Source organism: Emys orbicularis, chromosome 8, assembly GCF_028017835.1.
Source record: "Emys orbicularis isolate rEmyOrb1 chromosome 8, rEmyOrb1.hap1, whole genome shotgun sequence".
Taxonomy (NCBI): domain Eukaryota; kingdom Metazoa; phylum Chordata; order Testudines; family Emydidae; genus Emys; species Emys orbicularis.
The window spans coordinates 78,017,505-78,044,545 of record NC_088690.1 but is presented as its reverse complement, the minus strand read 5'-3'; the positions used below and the strand labels follow the sequence as shown (position 1 = coordinate 78,044,545).

General features: G+C 49.0%; 1 protein-coding gene across 1 annotated transcript in view; it reads left to right on the top strand.

Annotated features, from left to right (window-relative positions):
* The first annotated feature begins 13,792 nt into the window (after positions 1 to 13,792).
* Positions 13,793 to 27,041, top strand: part of CXXC5 (CXXC finger protein 5) — a 97,938-nt gene continuing 84,689 nt past the window's right edge. Inside the window, exon 1 of the mRNA XM_065409727.1 lies at positions 13,793 to 13,872. The gene's annotated coding sequence lies outside the window, so the exon portion shown is untranslated. The remainder of the gene's footprint in view (positions 13,873 to 27,041) is intronic.

The window sequence follows — 27,041 nt, the reverse complement described above, 5'->3', positions numbered from 1 at the left end:
GTTTCTGAACTTATGCACCTGATGAAGCCCGTTGAGGTTCACCTTTTCAGTGTGCTGGTTTAGGTGAAAACAACAGAGGAAACGGTGTTAATCACTAACTCACTCTGAGTCAGTTCACTGGTGGTAAGCAGCTGATTGAGAGGAAGGATGGCTTTGTGGGAGGGGGCTAGCCTGGGTCTCAGGAGTTCCAGGTTCAACCAACCCTGGCTCTACCACAGGCTTCCTCTGTGACTGTGGGCAAGTCACTTAGGGTGGGATCCACAAAGGGACTTAGGCACTGTGACCCTCAGCATGGTATCATCTAAAAAATCCCAGGAACAGCGCTACGATCCACAAAGCCTGAGTTAGGCAACTTGGCTCCCTATACAATGAAGGGGAGAGAGAGGTGCCTAAGAATGGGATCGACAAAAGCCAGCAGGCTAGGCGGGGAGATCCCTAATCTAGCCAATGGAAATGCTGACCAGAGGGGTATGTGCTAAGCCCCGCCCCTCTCCCAAAGAGAGGCACATAAGTGCAGGATGCAGAAGGTGCCTAGCTCTGCACAGCCACCCGTGAACAGAGACCCACCACCTGGAGTCACTCCTTGAGGGAATGAGTTAAGTGCCTACCTCACTCCAATCAAAATGGCGATGGGAAGAGGCCCTGCCCACCTTATAACTTCTAGCACAGTGGTTAGCGCACTGGCCTGGGATGTGGGAGGCCCAGGTTCAATTCCTCCTCTGCCAGAGGCTCTCAAACCTCTCAAGGGCATGCTCCAGGCATTGGGCTATGGGGTATTCTGATGTAGGGCTTCCTCACTCTCTCCTGTTGAAGCTGTTCCACTGAGGATAAACACAGCCATTGGGCTGGAGAGGGGAGATGACTCTGTAATCCAGTGGTTAAGGCTCCCATGTGGGAAGGGTATGACCCTGGTCTTGTCCCCCTGCTCCAACCTAAGAACATAAGAATGGCCATACTGGATCAGATGAGTAGTCCATCCAGCCCAGTATCCTGTCTTCTGACAGTGGCCAATGCCAGGTGCTTCAGAGGGAATGAACAGAACAAGCAATCATTGAGTGATCCATCCCCTATTGTCCCCTCCCAGCTTGTGGCAAACATGAGTTTAGGGACACCCAGAGCATTGGGTTGCCTCCCTGACTATCTTGGCTAATAGCCATTGATGGACCTGTCCTCCATGAACTTATCTAGTTCTTTTTTGAACCCTACTATAACTTTGGCCTTCACAACATCTTTTGGCAATGAGTTCTATGGGTTGACTGTGCAAAGTACTTCCTTTTGTTTGTTTTAAACCTCCTGCCTATTAATTTCATTGGGTGACCCCTGGTTCTTCTGTTATGTGAAGGAGTAAATAAGACTTCCTTATTCACTTTCTCCACACCAGTCAAGATTTTCTAGACCTCTGTCATATCCCCCCTTAGTCGTCTCTTTTCCAAGCTCAACAGTCCCAGCCTTTTTAATCTCTCCTCATAGGGAAGCTGTTCCATATCCATAATAATTTTTGTTGCCCTTTCTGTACCTTTTCCAATTCTAATATATCTTTGTTGTGGGGGAGGGGGGTGACTAGAACTGCCCACAGTATTCAAGGTGTCGGTGTACCATGGATTTATATAGAGCCATTATGATATTTACTGTCTTATTATCTATCCCTTTCCTAATGGTTCCTAACACTGTTCGCTATTTTTGACCGCTGCTGCACGTTGAGCGGATAGTTTCAGAGAACTATCCACAATGGCTCCAAGATCTTTCTTGAGTGGTAACAGCTAATTTAGACCCCATCATTTTGTGTATATAGTTGGGATTATGTTTTCCAATGTGAATGACTTTGCATTTATCAACATTGAATTTCATCTGCCATTTTGTTGCCCAGTCACTGTTTACCCCCTTTTCCAGATCATTAAATATGTTCCAGATTTATGAATAAGTTGAATTGCACTGGTCCCAGTACAGATCCCTGGGGGACACCAATATTAACCTCTCACCATTGTGAAAACTGGCAATTTTTAATCAGTTATTGATCCATGAGAAGACCTTCCCTCTTACCCATGATGGCTTACTTTTTTTAAGAGCCTTTGGTGAGGGAGCTTGTCAAAGGCTTTCTGAAGATCTAAGTACACTATATCCACTGGATCACCCTTGTCCACATGTTTATTTGACCCTCTCAAAGAATTCTAAAAGCTCGCTGAGGCATAAGTTCCCTTTAAACAGCCATGTTGACTCTTCCCCAACAAAGCATGTTCATCTATGTGTCTGATAATTCTGTTCTTTAATATAGTTTCAACCAATTTGTTTGGTACTGAAGTTAGGCTCACTGGCCTATAATTGCCAGGATTGCCTCTGGAGCCTTTTTAAAAAATTGATCTCACATTAGCTATCCTCCAGTCATCTGGTACAGAAGCTGATTTAAATGATAGGTTGCATACCACAGTTAGTAGTTCTGCAATTTCATGTTTGAGTTCCTTCAGAACTCTTGAGTGAATACCATCTGGTCCTGGTGACTTATTACTGTTTAATTAATCCAATTTGTTCCAAAACCTCCTCTATTGACACCTCACTCTGGGACAGTTCTTCAGATTTGTCACCTAAAAGGAATGGCTCAGTTGTGGGAATCTCCCTCACAACCTCTGCAGTAAAGACCAATGTAAAGAGTTAATTTAAGCCATATCTACACTAGCAAGCTTACAGCGGCACAGCTGTACCGATGCAGCTATGCTGCTGCAAGATCGCTCGTGTAGCCGCTCTATACTTGCAGGAGAGAGATCTCCCATCGACATAATAAAACCACCTTCACGAGTGGCAGTAGCTATGTCGGCAGGAGAAGCTCTCCTGCCAAGGTAGCGCTGTCCACACCGGCACTTCTGTCAGTGTAATTTATATCACTCAGCGGTGTGTTTTAGGGAGGAGATCAGAAACTGGATGCTGGGACGCCCGGATGGAAGCAGGCAGTGCACATGCCCAGAAGCAGGAGCGCAGGAAAACGGAGGCACCAAGTGACTTCAGGCATCGCATTGGAGCCAAAACTGGGCTGTAGGTGCCTAAGTCTGGGGGTTACCCGCCTATGTCCTTTTGTGGCTCCCATCTTTAGTCTCCCTGGCCATCAGTTTCTCCTCTGTAAAACAGGGATAATAGCACTTCTCTGCCTCACAGGCTGTGTTGAGGGGCACTTAGGGGCCATGGGGGCCATACAGGTACCTCAAGCAGAGATACCTGTGACCAATGCCAAGCCTCACTGGCTTAGGAGCTGTATCATACAGCGCTAGGCTGCGCTAGCAGGCAGTACCCAATATGCCATCTGCATAACGCCAATCTTTGTGTGTAGCCTTGGGGGTGGTTAGAATTGGAAGTAACTTTATGGGATGTCTGTGGTCTAATGGATGGATAATGAGGCTTAGGAGTTGGCTTTCCCACTGGTTTTGTGTGATTCTTGTGCAGGCTGCATAAGCCTAACTTCCAAAGCAGCCTTTGGTTTTGTTTGTAACATTTTCAAAAACGTGCGAGTGAGTTAGGACCAGGGTTGTAAAGGGATGCAAGTGCCTGAAGATGCAGATAGGTGCTCTGGGGGATTTTAAAAGCAGGCCCCTAACTTCCCATTGATTTCTAAGTCCCTTCTGAGAATGGGACTTGGGTTCCTAGATCACTTAGGTGTTTTTGAAAATGTTATCTTAAATGTTTGAAAATGCCTCCCAGTGGAGGGCAGCAGTGGTGCTTCAACCTGCCTTTCCTCGCAAACACAGCTGTTCCTGTTGGCCTAGCCGCCTGCAAATTGCTCCTTCTGAGACTCCAGTTCCTTAGCCTTTTAACTTACCTCATAAAGATGGCATTTTCAAAGCACCTAGTGCTGGCCTAACTCTGCTCCCATTGAAGTCAGGCGTAAAACTCTCATTGACTTCGCTAGGAGCAGAATGAAGCCAGTACTGCATTCCCACCAGATATATATGTAAAACTCTTGGAATTAACTAGATGTGTGCCAAACACAAACAGCTTACCCATATTACTTTCATTTTCAGTCCTCCCTCGTCCCCCACAATATACACATACTGTCTGCACTTTTGTCTCACTTGTGACTATAAATAGAGCTGGTCGGGACATGATTTTGGTGTCCCCCCCCCCCACCCCCACCAAAAAAGCCAATGAAAACAATTTTTCATTTTTCTTCAACATTTTTCTTCAGAACATTTTGGGTTTTCATCAAAAAGCAAAAGCCTAAAAACAGGTTATATTTTTTTCAATTTTCAGCAACATAAAGCTAAAAAATTTCTGCCAGAAACCACTTTTTCTTTTGTTTTAGTGGAGATTGTTTGGTTTTCAGTTGATGAAACTAAAAAAATTATCAGTTTTGGGATTTCAGATTTATTTTCAGTGGAAAACCTGAAACACGTACTCAAAACTGTAGCTGTCCTGTGTAAGTCTTCCATTTTGATATGAGAGCCATTAAAATTGGGTTGAAAGAAATATTTCAACTGGGTATAACTTTCCAGTGTCCGAGGTAGGGATCTAATCCCCTGAGGTGTTTGTAATGGGCCTTGCATAGAAATTATATATTATTTTGTCTTGATTGAGGTGGAGATTTTCAAATGCACAATGGGCCAGGTAGGCACCCAACTCTCCTTGAAAGTCAGTGGGAGTCGGGTGCCTTAGCTCCTGGTTGTACCTTTGAAAATATCCCCCATATTCCATAGCTTCATAGAGTTTAAGGGGAAAGAGACTTTTAGATCTAGTCTGACTTCCTGTAAAACCCAGGCCTGAAATATTTACCCAATTACCCTTATATTGAGCCCAATAACTTGAGTGAGACTAAAGCATGTCATCCTCAGGAGACTATAGGTACCTAGGCAGAGAAGAGGGGAAAGGAGGGGCCACCAATGCCCGAGGCTGATGGCAGGGAATTGATTAGGTGAGAGATGCCCGGATGATCCCAGCAGGTGATCCGCACCCCAAGCTGCACAGGCAGGCAGCAAATCTCCAAGGTTCCTCCAATCAGACTGGGAGGAGAATTCCTGCCAGCCTGCACATCTGGCAATTAGTTGGATCCTGAGTATGTGAGCAAGATCCACCAGTCAGGCATCTGGAAAGGATTCTCTGTACCACTTCAGAGCATTAGTCCACCCTATCCAGTGGCCTGTCTCCAGCTGTGGCTAATCCCTGATGCTTCAGGGGAAGACAACCCCCAGCTCCCTGCAATACATCTGGCCAGGTGTGCAATGGGGAAATTTGTAGTGTAGTAGCAATCAGGGATCAGGGTCCTGTTATGGTAGGTGTTGGTCACACACATGGTTTGTATAAATAATCAGTTTAAATGAATAAGAAATTGGAATCCTCATAATGCTTCAGCCCCCAAAGAAGTTATAAGAAATGGAGGGTGGGGAGCCTTACCTATAGCAGACATTAGCTGTCCCTCCTGCAATGCTACAGGAGGTACCCACTCCTTAAATGGACATGTAAAGTAAATGGATGAGCAACTGCTAGCCAATGTGAGTACATTTGCAGAATTGAGTCCTGAGTCCATTTGAGATCACAGACCAAATCGGAGATTGTATTGCAAGACCAAGAAATATCACCTTCCTGTTTTCTTCACGTATCTGCTGGAAGGTTTCAGTAAGAAGTTCACAGACCAGTCATACTTACATGATCCCCAAATTATATGTGACATACTTACTTATGACACCCTTTGCTTACCAACTGTCATACAATTGGCTGACACAGCATCATGTGACTGAAAAGAGTTTTGCACTATTGCTCTCCTAGCTAGTCAATAGCTTCTGGCACCAGCAAATATTGACCAGCTACACATTTGCTGAGTGGAGGTCACATGGCGTTTCGACCTGAAATATAAAGGAGGATAACTTGGGGATGCTGTAGAGGATATGGGAGTGGAGACATTTTAGCTTATTTTACCCAGAGCTTTCAGGGGCCCAGTCCCAGGCTTTTTAGGCATCAGCCACACAAACACGAAACAAAACATGTGACGCATAAGCGACACAGAAAGAAAAGCAGTAATAACATTTATTGAGTTGAGACAGCATCTCAGTATGGTATCATGGAGAGAGACATACCCTAGTCCAGGGGTAGGCAACCTATGGCACGTGTGCCAAAGGCAGCATGCGAGCTGATTTTCAGTGGCACTCATATTGCCTGGGTCCTGGCCACCGGTCCGGCGGGCTCTGCATTTTAATTTAATTTTAAATGAAGCTTCTTAAACATTTTAAAAACCTTATTTACTTTACATACAACAATAGTTTAGTTATATATTATAGACTTATAGAAAGAGGCCTTCTAAAAATGTTAAAATGTATTACTGGCACATGAAACCTTAAATTTGAGTGAATAAATGAAGACTCGGCACACCACTTCTGAAAGGTTGCCGACCCCTGCCCTAGTCCAAGTGGTTTATAAGCTAAGACCTAGTTTTATGATTAGCTGACTGCCATCTGTCTATCTTGTCCAGCACTCTGAGCACAGTAGTAGCACTGGGCCAGGTCCTGGTCCGCTTGAAATTGATGGAGGTTGTATCATGTAAGACTTTGGTCCTGCAAGTAGAGTTGCATTGTGGGGGTGGGGGAAGATGACCCTTGCTCCCTAGCAGAGCCCCATGGAAATCAACAGGGTGCTGCATGGTCCCTCACATGCTCCGGGATTGCAGGAGATGCTCAGCGGATGATTTTTTAAAGTGAACATGAAGGACTGTAAGAACTGAGGGGAAAACGTCATGTTCAGTGTGTGGGTTAATAGCACCTGCCCGGCTTTGCACAGTGCTTTGAGAGTACTATAGATGTGCTTAGTATTATTACATGATCCTATTATTAATTAATTATTATCTGAGACAGCTCCCACTATTTGTCCTGGAGTTCTGTTACTAAGGCCTGGTCTACACTACACCTTTAATTCGGATTTAGTGGCTTTAATTCGAATTAACTCTGGAACCGTCCACACAACGAAGCCATTTAATTCGAATTAAAGGGCCCTTTAATTCGATTTCTGTACTCCACCCCGACGAGCGGAGTAGCGCCAAAATCGAATTTGTCAATTCGAATTAGCGTTAGTGTGGCCGCAATTCGATGTTATTGGCCTCCAGGAGCTATCCCACAGTGCACCATTGTGACCGCTCTGGCCAGCAATCTGAACTCGCATGCACTGGCCAGGTGGACAGGAAAAGCCCCGGGAACATTTGAATTTCATTTCCTGTTTGCACAGCGTGGAGAGCACAGGTGACCACAGAGAGCTCATCAGCACAGGTAACCATGCAGGCTGATAATCGAAAAAGAGCACCAGCATGGACCGTACAGGAGGTACTGGATTTGATCTCTATATGGGGAGAGGATTCAGTGCTAGCTGAACTGCGTTCGAAAAGACGAAATGCCAAAACTTATGAAAAAATTTCCAAGGGCATGATGGAGAGAGGCCACAATAGGGACACAGATCAGTGCCGCGTGAAAGTCAAGGAGCTCAGACAAGCCTATCAAAAAGCAAAGGAGGCAAACGGTCGCTCCGGGTCAGAGCCGCGGACATGCCGCTTCTACGCTGAGCTAAATGCATTTCTAGGGGGGGCCGCCACCACTACCCCACCTCTGACTGTGGATTCCGAGCTGGGGATAATCTCATCAGGGACACCTGATGATTCCGCGGAAGGGGAAGAGGAGGAGGAGGAGGAGGACGAGCTGGCAGAGAGCACCCAGCTCTCCGTTCTCCCCAACAGCCAGGAACTGTTTCTCACCCTGACTGAAGTACCCTCCCAAGCCTCCCAAGCCAGCACCCAAGACCATGACCCCATGGAAGGGACCTCAGGTGAGTTTACCTTTTAAAATAGAAAACATGGTTTAAAAGCAAGCATTTTTAATGATTAATTTGCCCTGAGCACTTGGGATGCATTCGCAGCCAGTACAGCTACTGGAAAAGTCTGTTAACATGTCTGGGGATGGAGCGGAAATCCTCCAGGGACATCTCCATGAAGCTCTCCTGGAGGTACTCCAAAAGCCTTGCCACAAGGTTTCTGGGCAGTGCAGCCTTATTCCGTCCTCCATGGTAGGACACTTGACCACGCCATGCTAGTAGCAAGTAATCTGGTATCATTGCCTGACAGAGCCTGGCAGCGTATGGTCCCGGTGTTTGCTGGCATTCAAGCAACATCCGTTCTTTATCTTGCTGTGTAATCCTCAGGAGAGTGATATCGCTTAGGGTAACCTGGTTGAAATAAGGGAATTTAATTAAGGGGACTGAGGTGGCCGTTCCTACTGGGCTGTTTGCCTGTGGCTGAAAAGAAATCCTTCCCTGCATTTAGCCAAGTGCAAGGGGGGGGGGAGGATTGGCCCAGAGCTTTTCGCGTTTTGCTAGCAGGGATCTTCCCTGATACCAGCCAGGCGGTGGGGGGAGGGATAAAGCACTCATCCCAGAGAATTCATGGCGGGTGGGGGGGGGGGGTGTTAGTTTGGTTCCTGCAGGGATCTTCCCTGATACCAGCCACGCGGTGGGGGGAGGGATAAAGCACTCATCCCAGAGAATTCATGGCGGGTGGGGGGGGGGTGTTAGTTTGGTTCCTGCAGGGATCTTCCCTGATACCAGCCACGCGGTGGGGGGAGGGATAAAGCACTCATCCCAGAGAATTCATGGCGGGTGGGGGGGGGGTGTTAGTTTGGTTCCTGCAGGGATCTTCCCTGATACCAGCCACGCGGTGGGGGGAGGGATAAAGCACTCATCCCAGAGAATTCATGGCGGGTGGGGGGGGGGGTGTTAGTTTGGTTCCTGCAGGGATCTTCCCTGATACCAGCCACGCGGTGGGGGGAGGGATAAAGCACTCATCCCAGAGAATTCATGGCGGGTGGGGGGGGGGTGTTAGTTTGGTTCCTGCACGGATCTTCCCTGATACCAGCCACGCGGTGGGGGGAGGGATAAAGCACTCATCCCAGAGAATTCATGGCGGGTGGGGGGGGTTTGTTAGTTTGGTTCCTGCAGGGATCTTCCCTGATACCAGCCAGGCGGTGGGGGGAGGGATAAAGCACTCATCCCAGAGAATTGGATGGGGGGGGGGGTGTTAACCTTCAGCAGCAGAAAACAAGCTAACAGGAAAACTGCAGCACAACGGGCTTTGCTTGGTATGTGGGAAAGCAGGGCGCAGAAGCCTAAAGACAGTGGCTTACCATGGCAGCATGCAAGGTGAATTCTGTTTCCCCGACCTGCGTCTGTGATCTCTAGCAGCAAAGCCACAGGCACTCAATATTAAGAGGCAAAATGCGACCTTGCACAGAAATCACATGTGCTATGTAATGTGAATAGTATACACCGTGAAAGAGTATAAGCATTGTTCTGAAAAATGTATCTTTTAAAAAAATTCTCTCCTTTTTTCACTCCCTCCAGCAGGTGCAAATGTTTCAAGCCTCCCTCCTCCTTCCCGAAGGCTATCCCAGATAAGGCGTCGTAAAAAAAAAACGAGAGAAGAGATGTTTTCCGAAATCATGCAATCCACCAGGAATGAAAGAGCTCATCTGAATGAGTGGAAGGAGACGGTTTGCAAGTATAGGAAAGAAGCCAGTGACCGTGAGGACAGGAGGGACCAACGTGAGGACATGAGGGACCAACGTGAGGACAGGAGGGACCAACGTGAGGAGAGGAGAGACGCTCGAGATGAGAGGTGGCGGCAGGAAGATCAGAGGAGTCGGGAAGCAACGCTGGGGCTGCTGCGTGAGCAAACAGACATGCTCCGGCGTCTGGTGGAGCTTCAGGAACGGCTGCTGGAGAACCGAGTGCCGCTACAGCCCCTGTATAACCCCCCTACCTCCTCACCATGTTCCATAGCCTCCACACCCAGACGTGTAAGAACACGGGGGGGGAGGCTCCGTACACCCTCCCATTCCACCCCAGTGGACAGCCCAAGCAAAAGGCTGCCATTTTTTTAACCTTTTTTTACTGGGCTTTTCCTTCCCGCAGATCCTCCTCCCAAACCCCACTCAGGTTCTGTGCCGCTACAGCCCCTGTATAACCCCCCTACCTCCTCACCATTTTCCATAGCCTCCACACCCAGATGTGTAAGAACACGGGGGGGGGGAGGCTCCGTACACCCTCCCATTCCACCCCAGTGGACAGCCCAAGCAAAAGGCTGCCATTTTCTTAACCTTTTTTTACTGGGCTTTTCCTTCCCGCTGATCCTCCTCCCAAACCCCACTCAGGTTCTCTCCCTCTTTTTATAATCAATTCATAAAGAATAAATGATTTTTAAACAATGGTGACTTTATTTCCTTTGAAAGCAAGCTGGGGGAAGGGGGAGGGTGGGTTCCTTACAGAGAATGAGTCAATAAAGGGGGCGGGTTTTCAGGAAGGATAAACAAACATAAATTTCACACTGTAGCCTGGCCAGTCATGAAACTGGTTTTCAAAGCTTCCCTAATGCGCAGCGCTTCATCGTGTGCTCTTCTAATCGCCCTGGTGTCTGGCTGCGAGTAATCAGCAGCCAGGCGATTTGCCTCAGCCTCCCACCCTGCCATAAAGGTCTCCCCCTTGCTCTCACAGAGATTGTGAAGCACACAGCAAGCAGTAATAACAATGGGGATATTGGTTTGGCTGAGGTCTGAGCGAGTCAATAAGGATCGCCAGCGACCTTTTAAACGGCCAAATGCACATTCTACCACCATTCTGCACTTGCTCAGCCTGTAGTTGAACAACTCCTGACTCCTGTCCAGGCTGCCTGTGTATGGCTTCATGAGCCATGGCATTAAGGGGTAGGCTGGGTCCCCAAGAATAACAATTGGCATTTCAACATCCCCCACGGTTATTTTCTGGTCCGGAAAGTAAGTCCCTTGCTGCAGCCGTTTAAACAGATTGGTGTTCCTGAAGACGCGAGCGTCATGAACCCTTCCCGGCCAGCCCACATGGATGTTGGTGAAACGTCCCTTGTGATCCACAAGTGCTTGCAGCACCATTGAGAAGTACCCCTTGCGGTTTATGTACTGGGTACCCTGGTGCTCCGGTGCCAAGATAGGAATATGGGTTCCATCTATTGCCCCACCACAGTTAGGGAATCCCATTGCAGCAAAGCCATCCACTATGACCTGCACATTTCCCAGAGTCACTACCTTTCGTAGCAGCACCTCCGTGATTGCTTTGGCTACTTGCATCACAGCAGCCCCCACAGTAGATTTGCCCACTCCAAATTGATTCCCGACTGACCGGTAGCTGTCTGGCGTTGCAAGCTTCCACAGGGCTATCGCCACTCGCTTCTCAACTGTGAGGGCTGCTCTCATCTTGGTATTCTGGCGCTTCAGGGCAGGGGAAAGCAAGTCACAAAGTTCCATGAAAGTGCCCTTACGCATGCGAAAGTTTCTCAGCCACTGGGAATCGTCCCACACCTGCAACACTATGCGGTCCCACCAGTCTGTGCTTGTTTCCCGGGCCCAGAATCGGCGTTCAAAGCCTATAACCTGGCCCATTAACATCATAATCTCCAAAGCACCGGGGCCCGCGGTCTCAGAGAATTCTGTGTCCGTGTCCATGTCCTCATCACGCTGGTCGCTGCGCTGCAATCGCCGCCTCCTCCTCCTCCTCGCCTCTTGTTTCTGGTCCTGTGTAAGCATAAACTCCACGAGAAAGCGCGAGGTGTTTATAATGTTCAAGACTGCGTTCTGGAGCACAACGGGATCCATGCTTGATGCAGAATGGAGTCTGCAGAGTTCACTCAGGAAAAAAGGCGCGAAATGGTTGTCTGCCGTTGCTTTCAGGGAGGGAGGGGGAGGCTGTACCCAGAACTACCTGCGACAATGTTTTTTGCCCCATCATGCACTGGGGTCTCAACCCAGAATTCCAAGGGGGGTGGAGACTGCGGGAACTATGGGATAGCTATGTAAAAGCTACCCACAATGCAACGCTCTGGAAATCGATGCTACTATGGTAGCTTGGACGCACACCACCGAATTAATGGTGCCTAGTGTGGCCGAATACATTCGAATTTATAAAATCGGTTTCCTAAATTCGAATTATATAAATTCGAATTAATCCTGTAGTGTAGACATATAAGAAGGTCACGTCATGCAGTGAGCTAAACCCAAACTTTGTCAGACGGTAAACAGCCTGAGACAAGTGATACAAAAATACATTATTAAAGAATGTAATAACACATCCCCTGGCCAGCGGGGTAATGTGTATAAGGATGAAGGTCTGCATCATGTGTTGAAAGAAAACAAAAGGGACCTGCAGCTTAATTATATCTCGATGGTCAATTTCTGAATTTTTGCTGTAATCTTCACTCTCAATCAATCCCCCAAGTAATATATCCCTTTTAAGGGGGCCTTATAGCAGTTAGCAGAAGCTATATAGGCATTTATATATAGGTGGCATGTATATATATGTGCCCAAGGTATGTAATAAAAATACAATACATGAACACATTGCATTATGCTGAGGGCCTATGTCACGTATTGATAATGTACAGAGACTAGTATGAACAATTTCAGCTCAGAATAGCTTGAAATGCCACAGAAAGCTGCCCTCTGAGTCCAAGCAATCTGAATCGATTGAGGAAAGCTAAACCATCAAGCTCTCTCTCTCACACACACCTGTATCTACATGTTATAATAATAATAATTAATAAAAAGGATTTTCAAAGTTTAGCACGAGTACCACAAGTGGTCTGTTGAAGTATTTACACCTCTAAAGGAACCACTGGGAAAACCTTTATTCATAAAAAAAGGCTCCACAATGAATCAGCCCATGTGCTGGAAATATTTTGTGGTGAGGCACAGGGAGCGTGTTTTCACCAGGAAGCAGCGTGAACCTCAGTATTATACCAACCCCCCCCCCCCCGCCCCCAGGGGAAAGTTCCGAACGGGCCAGTTTAACAAAGCCCCAAATAAAAATCACGTCCCCCCTGAGACGCAAGCCCCGCTGGGCTAGCACCTCCCCAGGCCAGCTTGCTGAATGCCGGCTGGGCAAAGTTTCGCATCTTACTTTGGGGTTTGTTTTTATTTTGTTTAAAGGGGAAGGACGGTGATAAACTAAAAGTTGCTTTTCAAGGTGGTGGTGGTGGTGGCGGCGGAACACAAGGAGAGAGCAAAAAGAGGGAGTGCAGGAGACAGCGAGGGATGGCAGAGGGCTTGGGGACTGGGATGTGGCCAGTGGGAATGCAGCAGCAGCAGCCACGGTGCAAGTTAATCAGATAATAATCAAAGCGATTGCATAAAAACCTCCTTTGGAGGCGGCTTGGCGCTGCCTGCTCGGCTCGAGGAGTTACCCCGGGCTGCAGCTCACTTTGGGGCTGGTTGCTGGGGAGGGCGGGGGGAGAAGCCTGCGCTCAGCATGCAAAAGAGCAGGGCCAAGGGAGCGAGGCGGAGATGGCAGAGGAGGCGGCAGTGGGCAGCCGGCGAGTCGGTCCGGTCCGGGTTTTGCCGGCAGCCCCCGGGCAGCAGCAGCAGCAGCCCTATGCAATGTGGTTCGGCTGTCTATGTACTTCCAGAGCGAGGAGGGATGTAGAGGTGGGTTTGCGGGGAAGGAGACGCTGCCTTCGAGGAGAGACCCCCCCCTCCACCCCTTCACTTCTTTTTTTTTTTTTTTTCAATTTCCCATTGTGAGCCCCCCCTCCCATGCACGCGACCCTTTGATCTGGGCGCTGCAGCCCCCCCCGCCCGGCTGATTTACCCCCTCGCCCCACAGGAGGGGAGGGAGACAAACACCCCTCGCCTTGTAAAGAGATAATTTTTTGGCAGGTGTTGTTTTTTTTTTTTTTTTGCATGCTCTGGATTTGGCTCTTTAATCCGGCCGGCGACAGCTCGCGCGCGCACACACATACACGCACTGCCCGGAGTGGTGGTGGCTGCAGCTCCCATCCCTCCCTTCTCCTCCTTCCTCCCCCTGCCGCTGCTGCTTCTCCTGCTCTTGCTCCGGATCGCTCTTCCTCCGGTAGGTGCATGAGAGTGAAAAGGCCTCTGTGCTCGCTAAATATGCAGATGCATTCACGGGCGGCGGAAGAGTTGGGGGAAAAGTCTCGGGAAAAAGTTTGCCCTGTAATTTCCCTTCCGTTCAGGTGCTGATCAGTGGCCCAGGGGAGAGGGGGCAGATCAAACCCTTTGCTCCCACCCACCCCCTTATCCCTAACCCCCCTCGTCCCTACCTCCGCCGGGATGGAGAAGTGCTGCAGAAGGTTGGTCTCAGATCACTGGGTCTAGACAAAAAAGGGGATTTTGGGGGGGATGGGATCCTCCACGGGAGATGACCCGTGAGTTCGCTCCAGCCCGGCTGGCACCAGGGGTCCCTGGAGCAGAGACATCCAGGGAGGGGGTTAGCCACCCTCTCGCACTTTCCTTTTAAAGCCCCCCCCCAGGGAAACTAATCGACTCCCCCGGCCCGATTCTTCCAGTTTTGGGTATTTTTTGCGGGGTGGAGCAAACCCCACGCACCGCGATTGGAAAGACACCGGAGAAAGTGACCAGTCCCCTGTGTGTGTGTGTGTGTGTGTGTGTGTCCTGTAGCGTTCGGAGTCATGTAAGTCCCAGATCGCTGCTGCTTTATTGGGGTTGCTGCCGGGAGCATGGGGGGGGAGGGAGGTTGTTGTGGCGGCCGCGAGGACGGGGCGTTTGTTTAATGAGCAAAGTTTTGTTTGCAATATTGAAATTGTCCTTCCTGCCCCCCTTCTCTCCCCCCTTGAGTGAAATTAACAGGAGGGGGAAATGGGATGGCAAATGTCAGTTTCCAACACGGGGCGGTGGCACGGTGGCTGCAGCCAGCCCCTCTATCCCAGGACGCTGCATTATTGATCAGGAGCCCACCCCCTCCTGATCTAATCACTGGTTTGTTTCCCGGGTTACAATGGTGTCTGAAAGCAGCAGGCTGGCTCTAGCTGACCCTTCTGCTTGTGTGAGCCGCGGATTAGAGCGGCGCCCGCTAGCGCCGCTGCAGCTCAGGGGCTGTCAGCAATTCCTAGCCCTGCTTTCCAGGGTCTGGCGATTCAGCAAACAAACCCAGGCCGCCCACCCTCCCTCGCCTGCCTCCAACTTGCCATGCAGAGCCTGGCGCTGCTGGGGAGAGGGAGGGGACGGGGAGCAGCACAAGGGCGGCTGGGGGCCAGACTTTGGGTTTTCCCGGCTTTAATTTGTCCCCCCCCCCTTTTTTTTTTTTACATAGCTGGAGGAAGAGGATTTGGGGCAGAACAGCGTTCGCTGGGCTGATCTTTTTCTTTTCTGTAGCTCAGAGGGTATTCAAAGTGTTTGGGTCACTTGTTCAGAGTTTTCTACAGGTTTTTTTTTTTTTTAAATATAAAAGCAACAGGAGGGCTGAGTTTGTTTCATTTATTTTTAAAGCAAATTTTGCATCCACAGAGTAGCTGAAATCCGTCTATTTTGTTGTTGCCCATTTTAGTTTTGTTTCCCAAACTGCAGTCAGTGAGGGATGGCCGGCGTGCAGGATGCGCGGCTCACTGGAACTGAGCCATGTGTGACAAGTAACTTAAGGTTTTTGTTTTTTTTAACCAAGTAATATTTTCCCCCCACTTTGCCTTTGAGTCGGTAATATGCAATTCATACTGGAGCTCCACTCCCCCTGCATTTGATGTGTGGGCACTGAACGTACACTAAGAATAAAAGATTAAATGGAAGCAGACGATTGCAATGTACAATGTGTAATTTATCTAATACGCATCCACAGCGCACGCTGCTAGCTGTAAAGCTGTAGTGTATTTTGCAAATGATTTACTGTACTGTTGATTATTATACAAAACTCGGCTCAATCTTAGCTCAACTCATTGAGGCCCAATGTTCTATCCTCCAATAACCAATGCCCTTCCCATTCCACCCAGTTGTTTGGTTTGGGTCCTTTAATTCTTTGCTCAAATGAGTGATTACAAAGGAAGTGCTACTTATTCTGGGTCCTAAACATAAACAAAGCTGTACACACATCCAGTGATAACAGATCACATGTGTGCAGAGCTCCATGTGACCCTGATCCAGCAATCTTTGCTCCCATGAGTAGACTCCTTGGAGAGGATGGGATGACTGGCGTGATTTGAGGACTACTTGAGGGAGTAAAGGATCCATGCCCTCTTAGTTGTAGGATACCTGGGAAATACCGTGTTTTAAAAGAACAACTTAATGGTTGGGATTGCCCCATGTGTAACCCACTGAATTAGGATGTAGGGCACATTTCTTATCACCATGCAGCTTGAAAGATATATTGCATGCAAGGGGTAGGGGCTAGATCTTGCACCACTGAACTCAATGGAAGTTGTGTTATTGATGCCTTTGGGAATAGGCCCTGACTGATATGACAATGTCAGTGGTCCTTTAATGGTTCCCCTGCCTGGCTTTTCCAGGCTCCTTGGACCCCTTATTCTGTCACGGGGACACTTCCCCACCTTCACTTGCTGTTGCACCTTTTTAAAAAAAAGTTCTTAAATTGCTGGAAGAAACACGAAAGGCTAAATTTCCAGGAACTGCTCCCGCAAAGCTACCCATGAACTTCCATGCTTATGCATGCAGATAGGACCCCGTGACTTCAGATCAGGTAGCTGCCTATACAGGAGGGTGGTTAGGTGGTTCTCTCCCTGATTTGCCTGTCCAAGTGTGGGATTTATTAAAAAATGCACCCATAGCACCTGGGAGTGAAAATTTGGCCTGCAGGCTACTTCCCTACAAGCAACTGCTTTAAGTAATTGTGTGGGGTCCAGCTTAAACCCACCAAAGCCAGGAAATTCAGAGCTCAGACTGCAACTTCATTGTTAACTCCAACCCCGTTTATCCCCTCTGTGTGCTGGAGGATTCCCCAAACACTGGGTGGTCTTCTATGCTGCACCTAGGCATAGGGAGAACTTGGGCTGACAAAGGTCCCAGCCTGAATATACTTGCTTTCACTTAGTGCTACTGTAACTGGGTTTTTTTCCTTTTGTTTATTTGTGTGAGGTTTTTAAAAATGTTCCAACAGTTAAATAGCTTTGCTTTAATGTGCGCTTTGAAAGAAGCATGAGCCATTGAAATTGAAGGCCAAGTAGCAAGGATTTTGCCTTTAAGAGGTGTTGATTAATAGAAAAGCAGACCTGGGTTTTTCCTTTGGCGTGTAAAGTACCCTTTAGTTAGACATAGAAAACAGAGTGCCCCTTTCCAAAAAAATTCCTTTCCTAAAAGATTGTGCATGGTGTCGCCTTCTGAAAAAATGACAACAACAAACAGTCTGGGCATTTAGACCTTGATGAGAACTCTCAGTGCAATGTCAAAAACAAATTGGCTTCTTTAGTGCCTTATTGAGCACAAAACCCTTAAGTGTCATTCTCCAAGGCTTCTGCCCACATTGGCAAGGCAGAGAGGGGCGGGTTTAGCTCCCTTTGCTGCCAAGTGTAAATTTATTGCCTGATTTTAGTAGTGTCCCCCTATGGAATTGGGAGCTGTTGGTAACATTTACTGTGTTCCCCTGCAATGGGAATGTCACTTAAATCCAAGTAGGCACCATTGTGTGCGTGTATGCATAGATGTGCATTTTATCAGCCTTATAGACTCAATGGTCTGAACTCCAGAGGTTTTTTGGGGGTTAACCCATCAGAGTGTGATAATAAAAGTAAACTAACAAAAGAAGCGCCTATAGCTTTCTGCTGGTGAGGGTTGACTTGGCTCTGTGTGTTTGAAGTTCTAGTTGATGTTCTTCCTCTGCACATTAAAGCTAACAAAGTGGCTTATGAGGAAATGACAGTTTAAAGCGCCGGACAAATGAAATCGACATAGTAAATGTTCGGAATCATTTGAAAGTTCGGCTGATTCCATGAATGAAACTCATTGAATGAACTTGCGTGGGAGTTTTGTTTACTGGTGGCAAATGCAAAGTGCACATTGCAAAACGTGATTGCTTACCCTGGATTAGAGAGATAATAAAAGAAGATATTAGATGTGTCTGCATTGGGCTAAACAAGGGCATTTGAAGCATGCAGAGGTTATTGAATGGGGGGTGGGAAGGGGAGAAGGCGGTGGTGGTGCAGGCAGTGTGTGTGTGTGTGTGTCATGTGTGCAAGGGCTTTGTACAATGTAAAACTTTTTGAATGGATGCATGCACACATCATTCACAGGTTATCACCACTTTGGTGGGGAAATAGATGAATTGCTTGAGGCTTTGAGCCAAGTTGTTACTGACATGGATTTAAGGGCAGAGATCTGAGGAGCAAAGGGACCCAGCTTTGTCTCTGCCAGATGCCACAAGGTTGACTTTGGTGCAATCGTGCCGGCTTATGCTAGCACGGAGTTTGGACCGCGGTGCCTGTGAAATAACATTGGGCCGTGTTACACTCCAGCAGCGTGGGATGCACTGAAGGCTGAGGACTGATCAAGCCAAAAGTGCATGTGTGACATTAACTGGCTGAGGATGTATTTGCAGGTGCCTCTTTCCAAAAACCAGCTTGTTCTTCCTTGATAAAAGATGCAGTTGTCATGAGTCGTGCTAGAGGGGGATGCTGTAATGGGGTTTACTGTGGTAGGGACTTGTCCAGTGCATCTCACAAGCGGCTTCTATCACAGAGAGGCCAAATTGTCCTCTCCCTAAGCAGGGGAAATGTCCCCTTTGGTTAAGTGTGTCCCCTCCCCGCAGACCCGGTGGCATCTCCTCCATTGGTTTTGGGGAATCAACCCCCCCTGCCCACCCCATAGGTTAGGGGATAAACTCTCCTCCTAAGCAATGATCCAGAGAGAAGGCAGAGGGGAGCTCATGGCATTTCCTGACTTGTTCTCACCGGGGCACTCTCGGGCCATGCGTTTGGAGCCCGTGGGGACACGCAGCTCGCCGGTAGGGTGACCAGACAGCAAGTGTGAAAAATCGGGACAGGGGATGGGGGTAATAGGAGCCTATATAAGAAAAAGACCCAAAAATCAGGATTGTCCCTATAAAATCGGGACATCTGGTCACCCTACGCAGCTGCCTGTCGGTATCATCGTTTGTTCCTAAGCACAATGTGGTTTTCTGGTGGTTTCACTTCTGAGCTCCGCCAGTAGCACTTAGGGCCAGACCCTCAGCTGGTGTAAATCAGCATAACCGCACCGATGTCAATGGAGATGATCTACACCCGTGGAGGATCTGGCCCTTTGGCCCATTCAGTTTTCAAAGCTTGGTAACACAGAGCAAGGTGAATTACAAATGAGAGGGTTGGAGGATTTTTTGGGGGGGAGGGGGACTGATTGGCTCCGGGTGGGGGACAGGGTCATATGGGGCTTTTCACCTCTAGGGTGCTGGTTCCAATCTGGCTCCAGTGCAGCAGTGACTGGGAGCCATTTGGTGACATGAGTTGACCATGTTCTCAGCTGAATCCTAGCAAAGCAGGAGCCTGCCCCGCAGAGAGACACTATTGCAAGGGGGGCTTGTAATTTTATTGCAAAATACCAGACAGATCACTGGCCTGATCATCTTCTCGGTTACACCAGTGTCACGTCGTTGCCTTTAGCAGCGTGGGTCACACCAGATTTACACCACAGTGGAGCAAGTTCTGCTGATATTTTGCTTCTTTCCCATGTGCTTTCTCCAAGGCCAAAGCCTCCAGAGGAGGGCTGAGTTTGGCAAAGGGGCAATAAAGGAATTGGGGGTTTACTGTGTGACATTAAAAGCTCTGAGCCAGACTCACTGCTGGTGTAAACCAGCAGAGTTCTGTGACTTTACAGAAGTGTGCCAATGTACACAAGCAGAGGATTTGGTCCCCAGCACCTTAGGTGCCATGGAAGACCGTACCAGGGAGTGGGTGAATTTGCTGCAGTGCCCACCCTGCGACTGAGCCAGACTCAGGGGTCTGTAGAAAGTGTAGGTGGTGGGGTGGAGGAGAAGGAGAGAGGGAGAAGGCTGACTTCCGCTCACCTTACCTGATTTCCGTTTACTCCAGTCTGACTCCACTAATCTCAGTGCAGGTCCTCCTGATTTACACTGGTGTGCGGGAGAGCAGATTCGGGCCCATTGTGCCTGGAAGGGCCAATCTGGAGCTTGAAAGCCAGTGTGAGCCAAGCCCCTGTGAGCGGTGGTGTCAGTTACTCTCCCTGGGCCTGCATCTGCTCTCACGCCACTGGATCCAGGCTCAGGCCCTACGTCTACCTTGGCCAGGCGGCATCTGTAGGGCGGCACAGGCGCATAGCTCGTGCAGACGAGGCGTTTGATGGGTGTGCATGCTGGCCCCATTCTGGGCAGCGGTCTGGCCGCTTGAATCTGTTCTTGGGGGTGTAAAAAGGCTGGAGACCAGGCTTCACGTGGGCTTGGGCTGGGGGGTAGCAGATGATGCAGGTGTGAGTGAAAACCTGGAGGGAAGGGTGCTGTGTTACTGTATCTCTGGCTGCTACCAGCCCCTGGTCCCTTCCATTCCCATCTCCTGAGTTTGCAGGCCCACTGGATCGTACGAGTGCCATCGCTTCACCATTTACACCAATCCTGGATTTGGCCCCAAGGCTTTCCCAGGGGCTGCCCACCCCCTGGCTTTGGGGCCAGATCCTCCAGGGACCTGTAAATCAGGGAGTCCATGGCACTACGCCAGCTCACACCCAATGAGGAACTGCCCTGGCCCCCTTGGTGGGAAGTTTCACTCCCGATGCAGGACAGGTTCTGGTGCTGGGATCCTTAGGATGGGCTGGGGGAGCCTTTGGGAGTGACTGCCACTTTCAGGGTGAGGAGTCTTGAAACAAATCATGCCAAGCCGCCAAGATGGCTGTTTTGAGGCCAGCTCCCTGCTTACCCGTCAGCAGCCTGGCTGGGTGCTGGCCCGGATCCCGCTCTGTCTGGGACCTAGCAGCAGGCATCTCCTCTGGCACTCTTCTACCTTTGCTATTCAAATGCCTTCCCTGCTTGGGAGACTCTGGATTTCCTGCCGGCGCAGTGGTGTGGCTTTCCACACTTTGTCTGGCTGCCACTCCATCACGCGCTTTGATGGCCACATTCAGGCTCACAATGAGGAGGCCGGAGCCAGCCCCCTCCAGTCCTGCCCTCCCCCTCCCCTTCCTCCAGCCTCCACACAGATCCACCACTCCCCTCCTCAGGAAGCTGGTTCCGCTGGGGCGGTGCTGACCTGCCCTGGTCTCTCCCCCACCCTCTTCACTGATGGCAAATTTGTTTTCCCAAACCTGGGCACAGGAAGGACCCCTTGATTAAGTGTATTAATAGTTAAACTTTTAGCTCATAGCTTAAACTCACCAGACCACGAAAAGCCTCCATCGTGTTTACTCATGCTCTGGTGCTCAACAAGAATATAGTGCTGAAGCTTTCCTCCACTCCCCCCCCCCCCCCCCCGCCCCCAAGCGTCAACTTCAACTTCCAGGAGAGAGGGGGCCTTTCTGGCGCTTTTCTCCCCCAGAGGACCCCGAATCTGGGGGCAATCCCAGCTTTTCCTGTTGGATCCCTCTCCAGCTCTGCGAGCTTTGGTAACAGAGGTGGAGACTGAATTCCTCCCTTGGCCGAAGGAGCATTTAACATTTCCCCCTCTTGCTAGTGCTTTGAATCCTTTTTTTCCTTAATGGAAACCCAAGTTGTCTCCTGTTGGAGCTGGGCAGGTCCAATGGGACTGATCTTTACTCCTCTTTGATGAGCCTGTTTGCCTAGTGACACCCAGCTCCATTGAAATTTACCTCCTGTGGAGTGGAGGAGGATGATTGTTTGTTAAGCCAGTGATGCCCCAGGATCAGGACCCCATTGTGCTCCACGCTGCACAGAGTAAGAGACAGTCCCTGCCTTGAATTGCTTACAGTCTGCATAGACCAGACAGACAAAGGGGGAGGGAGGACAGACAAGGTGTAACACAAAAAAGGGAGGCAAATGGCCTCTTAGATCAGCTTTAAGTCTGGTGGGAGATGGAGTGAGTGGGGAGGAGCTGAGTTAACAGGCCTTGGGGGGCGGGGGGAAGGACTGGCAATATTGACTGGGGTAGGGGAGGTGGGAATGAGGCTGCAGCGGAGGGGCTGGGAGGGCAGAAAATAAGAGGTGGTTGGAGCAGACAACCAATCAGCAAATAGTGGGGGGGGGGGGGGGAAAGCAGCCCCTTTCCCTAACCAGCAAAGCCCTTATGCAGCCAGAGAGGGAGAAAACAATGGAATCTGCTCAGAGCTTTGGGGTCCGACTCCAAGGTGATGTGGACAAGGGGCAGGTCTCATGGCAGCAATCGGCGGCGGCCAAGTGGCATCAGCGTAACAATGGTGTACGTGAAGCCGAGTCCAGCCCGAAGGGGCTCTGAGCCGGTATGGCTTGCACCCCGTTCAGAGCTGCGGTTAAAGGAGGGGAAGGTTCTTTGCGACTCTTGTGCTCGTTGCTTCTCTGCCCATGTTGGGGCAGGGCCGGCTTCCCCTCCTGCCCACCCACGCTGGGTGTTGCCTGGGCGAGCTGGCTGGGCAGGGCCCGGGGAGCCAGTGGTATCTTCTCTGCAGATAAACGGGGAGCAAGGAACAGAGTGGCCCGTGCGGGGGAGAGCTGCTCTTGGTCGACTGGAAGGGACGGAGGCTTGATGCAGGAGGTCAACTGGGATGATCATCACGGTCCCTTCTGGCCTTAGCATCTATGATTCTCAGAAAGTGTTTCTCATAGGCCCAGGGTATCCTGTGTGCCCCGGAGCTCTGCAGCCCCAGAGTGGCGTTGTTATGTGATGTGGGAGCCTAGCAGTTTTGGATTGGGGGACAGATTTCATTTATTTTGTGGGGGGGTTTGCAGAGGGTGAGCCCAGAATTCATTCATAGGGGTGTGGAGCAAAGCAGTGGGTTCAGTTATTAGGGGGTGGTGGGAGAGCCCAGAATGTATTTACTCTTTGTCTGTGTTGAGAGGTGTCAGGATTGATCTATTGGTGGGAGAGAGGAGATGTGATCCTGTAAATCAAACAGGTGTGGGGTTGGATTTTGTGTGAGCACATGTCTTTCTCAGCCAGGGTATTAGGTTTAATCTTCAGACACGTATGTGTTACAGAAGCTTTTGAGCCCATTTACCTGCTGTGACTTACACATCACCTCTCAGTTCACCCTGCTCTGAGCTCCACACACATCCCAGTTGGTGCAGTGCAGGGGGGTGCTGCATGGTGTATCAGGCACATCCTTAAAAGTCCTCTCTTCTCGGGGTGCCTCTGGTCTTTGGGGGCAGTGGGTATTGGCCCTGAGAGCATTGTCAGTTGTCACACGCCGAGCATTCTTTTCCCACACTGCCCTCCCCTACGTTGGGGAAGCAGGCGGATGGCATCGCAGGGTCTTCTGTGACAATCCATATCAATGCACGGGGCAGCCTGTTATTAGAAGCAGAAAAGGATTTTAAGGTCACAACTTTTTAAAGCAGCAGAATGAAGTAAAGGGGAACCCGTGTATTCTATGGAAGTGGTTGGATCAGCCTACATACCATATTGGGCTAACTACTGAGGTTTGGAACACTCCAAAATTAGTTTTCAGATATAAACAGAGGCTTGATTCTGAGACACATACACCAGGTTTACCCCATTGCCTTAATTAGGGTTACTCCTGATCTATACTGGCGCAAATAAGATCAGAATGAGGATTGGTGTGTGAAAAAGTGATTCCCCTAGCAAACGCGTGCTGCAGAATTGCTTTAATCTATTTTCTTCTGGGTCTCGTGGCCTGTAATCTCTCCTCTCATTCCATATTTTTTCTTCTCCTTTTGTCTGTCACATGGTCAGTGATCTTTCTCACCCAGCTCCCTGGACCCATCTCGGTCTCATCAAAGGGTGCTCCTTTTGTGCTTTGCCTTGATTGGAAAGTGTAATCCTTTCTGGATAATTAATACAAAGGATTTAAAATGTTTGAAAAGTGACTCTGTAAGAGGCTCCGGCATCTGTCCCTTTGATTCCATCTTAGATGTACCCATTTTACAAATAAAAAGTTTTTTTTCCCCCTAGTCTCCAGCCCTGCAACTTCCCCTGGGATCTGAGAGTCAAGCTGGGTTCTCCCCTTCCTGTGTATCATCACTCGGAATCATAAGCTGCTTCTTTAACAGCCACATTCTGGATTCCTTCATGCTTATGCAGTGCTACTAAAGGCACAGCTGCCAATCAGGATATAATTTGGCCAGAAAAATCATTGTTACTGGGCATGGTGCATCAGAAGGGAAATGCCACCTTTTTATGTGTCAGGTGAGAAGATTTCATATGGGATCTATGAGCCAACAAACATGGCTACCCCGATGCCATTTTTATAGTCACCTGTCAGAGAGAGCCCCACTTTATAGCAAATATCGTCACTACATTGCAAACAGTTGGAACTTCGGGTTACCACTGATGTAGCCAGATTGTGAGCACAGGACTCTGGGAGTTTATAATGTCCGCCATCCCTCCTCTTCCTCTCTGGATGATGCTTATGCTGGGATGTTGCATCTTCCCATTTAAGCTCTTAGAAGTCATAAAAGTTAGAGATGGAAAAGAACCTAGACCACTGAATCAGTCTCTTGTCAAGAGCAAGCACTAGTTCTCCAGCTAGAGAATGTAGTGGGTAATAAACGTCCCCGGCACGTCATTGTGAGACATGGAGCCTTCCATTTCTATGTCACGCTTCAGATCCATCCTAGGGGCTTGATTCTGCTCTCACCTATGCCAGTTTTCCAGTGGTGTAACTCCACTGACGCCATTGGAGTGATTCCTGATTTATTGAGCTGTGGGAACAGAATCCGCCCCTGAAAATCATTTCTGGGCCCCACTGGTTGGTGGTTGAGGTTACAACTGGCAAACTGTATTTGAATTGCCAAGATGTTTCTACAGGGGCCCTAGAGAGGCATGTGATCTTATCCCGCGGGCCATGGATCCAGTTCTGCTCACAGGTGTAAATCCAGAGTAACTCCACTGAGTGCTATGGATTTGCTTCAGATTTATGCCAGCGTAACTGAGAGCAGAATTAGGCCCAGTAATTTTTAGACCCATTTGGCCTGGCATAAGCCTGCACAATGTCATTGCAACGAATAAGAATTGCATCCACATGCCCCAGGGCTGATTTTGCCCCAGTGTGCTGAGGTCTTGATGCACTCCCATCCTGGACTCGGGCCTCCCTTGACTTCAGTTTCCTTAAGCGCAGCTTTTAAAGTCCTTGATTAGCATGACGTCAGATGGCCATCTAGCAATCCAAGGAAGTGATTCCCTCGGCTCTTGGGTGGTGGCTATATGGTGTTTGAATTTGGGCCTTTAAATCTTGTCTGGTCTAAAGCAGTTCCCATTCCAGTTCATCATGATTTTCAGTTACTTTTCAGGCTTCTTTTTCTTTAATTTTGTGTTCTCATTCCCAGACCTTTCCCCCAGTTCTCAGTCATTCTCCACCTCACCCTCCCATGTGATGGGTGTTGCTTTGCTTTTGCACATACCTGGCTTTTATATGTCTCCTTCAACCCTAATCATCCACCTCTTGTCTCCACTCCAGCTGTTGATGTTCTCCACTGGGAGTTTCTCTTTTGAACACCGTTCCTCCATTCTTTTCCATTCCTCTGTTATTTAACCTGTCATTCACCTCCGTCACATATGCAGTAGATGCCTCTATCCTTCACCCTGATCATCCTTTTGTCTTCCCCGTGAGACTGTGCATCTCTAATGCTCCTTCACTACGATTGCTCTGAGCTTTTTCCTGAATGCTGCTGGTTCTGCTGCTCTCAGGATGTTCCCAGTGCTGACTTCCCAGCCCTACCATTAGGTGTGGGTGTGAGTTGAAATGCTTCCGTTAGGGTTTTCTCAAGACTCTTTCTGTGTGGGCTTCTTTAATTTGTTAGTTGCGGACTGGCATCTGTAATTGCACTGAGCAGACACGTCAGTGTCTGGTTCTTGCTGCTCAGTGGTTCTGATTTTAGAATATGGTTTACATGTAGACTAGAACTCTCAGGGTGCATTAGTTTTTCAAGGATTTCTGAGTTGTAAGGGACAGTTTGGTATTGTCAGTCACCAGTGCACATAAGGGATCATATTTACTGGTGTAAATCAGTACAGCTCCTTTAGCTTCAGTGGCGTGCTGCTGATTTACATCAGCTGTGGCTCTGGCCCTGTGTATTCAAAGTTAGGCCTGTATTTGACATTTCAGTGCCCTAGAATGTCACCCAACTACTGCATTTCTGCCCCCTTGGTTCATGTGCAGCTGCTGTACCCCTGTGGGCCCTGCTCATCTCTCTAGCTAAGCAGGATCAGGCTAGGTCAGTTCATGGAGGAGAGATCTCCAAGGAAAGCCCATGCTGCTGCCACTGGAAGTGGTGTTTGTGGTTCAGTAGATGGGGTGATCCCCCTCAGGGTCACTAGGGAAGAATGAACGCCCAAGCTGCTGTCTCCTGGATGAAATGGAAACCTGAGGACCAGATTCCTGTGGTCATTTAAGGGTTGGTGGTGCTTCTAGATTCACAGAAGGGACCATTAGATCATCTCATCTGGCCTCCTGTATATCACTGTCCATCACATTTCACCCAGTTACCCCTTTATTGAGCCATGTAACTTGTGTTTGGCTGAAGCATCTTCCAGACAGGCAGCCAGTCTGGAGCTGAAGAGATGGAGAATCCACCACTTGCCTTGATAGTTTGTTCCAGCAGTTTGAGTAAGGGCTTGTCTACACTACAAAGGCTTTGCTGGCACAGCCGTACCGGTGTAGCTATGCCGGAAGAGCCCCCTAGTGAAGATGCCGGTTATACCGATGAAAGGAATTGGCTTAGTTAAACGACCTCCCCTGCTGACATAAGCTGTTTCCGGCTAAAGGATTGTTTTGCTGGTATAACTGTGTCTACACTAGGGCTTTTGCCGCGTAGCTATGTCAGGCTGGGGTGATTTTTTCACATGCCTAGCTGACATAGCTATACCAGTTAACTTTGTAATGTAGACCTGTGCAAACCTCTCAAAGCCCTTAGAAAATGTCCTTGATCCTCATAATAACAAACACATCTTCATGGTGTGAGTGAAAGCCCACAGGAGCTAAGTATGAAAGGATCAAAGCAGGGAAGATTGGAGGCAGGTGCCACTAATGGGGCAGAGTTAAGGCAGTTTGAGTAAGGCAGTTAAGTGGATTTTCATTCTTTCCCATGTTTGGGTTTCATTTAAATTTCACCTTAACTCTGAATGTGCTGGGTTTCTAGGGATTTTTTTGTTTTGAGAATGACAGTCTTCCTATAAATTACAGGATCTGTGTGCTCCAACTCACCAGAATTGT